Genomic DNA, 679 nt, shown 5'->3' with positions numbered 1-679 from the left:
ATCACAGCCTCATTCCAGGAAGAGCACACTGTGTGTGCTCATCTTTGCACTTGAGCTGTGTGTTAGTTTCTAATTGCCACTGAACAAGAACAATTTTAGTTTCTTAAATGGTAATCTGTAACAGACCAGGACATCTCCAACATCAGGAGAATTCCTGCAGCTAGTGATCTCCCCTTCCCCATCTTCCCTCCTACATCAGACCCTTCAGGATCTCACTTTTTAATGAGAAAGAGAAGTGTTAGTGTCTAGGGCAATAGTTGAACACGATGAAGAAAGAAAACAGGACTGGGTCTGAGCCCTCAGAGAATAAGGCTAAGGGGAGCCAGGCTGGCTGGGCAGCCCCATTCCTCCTGTCCACACTACTCCAAGGGTCTCAGGTCTCAGGCTGCCCTGCCCTCATCAAACTTAGAGCCAATGGAACTTCCATCCTTTTCCACCTGTGGGAAGAAAGCATCTTGTTTTCTTTCAGGGGAAAGGAAGAGCCATGAAAAAGAGGCTGCAAAGCCTGGAACCAGGGAAGTTTCCAGAACTCTGACAGACTGTGATGTCTATTATTGGTTGTCAACTTGACAATATCTAGAATTAAGGAAAACCCCAAATCAAGGGCACACCTGTGAGGGATTTTTACTTAATTTGAAGTGGGAAGATCAACTTCTGATCTGGTTCTTGGCAACAACGT

This window comes from Peromyscus eremicus, chromosome 16_21, assembly GCF_949786415.1.
Source record: "Peromyscus eremicus chromosome 16_21, PerEre_H2_v1, whole genome shotgun sequence".
Classification (NCBI taxonomy): domain Eukaryota; kingdom Metazoa; phylum Chordata; class Mammalia; order Rodentia; family Cricetidae; genus Peromyscus; species Peromyscus eremicus.
Note: the sequence above shows the minus strand (reverse complement) of the source record.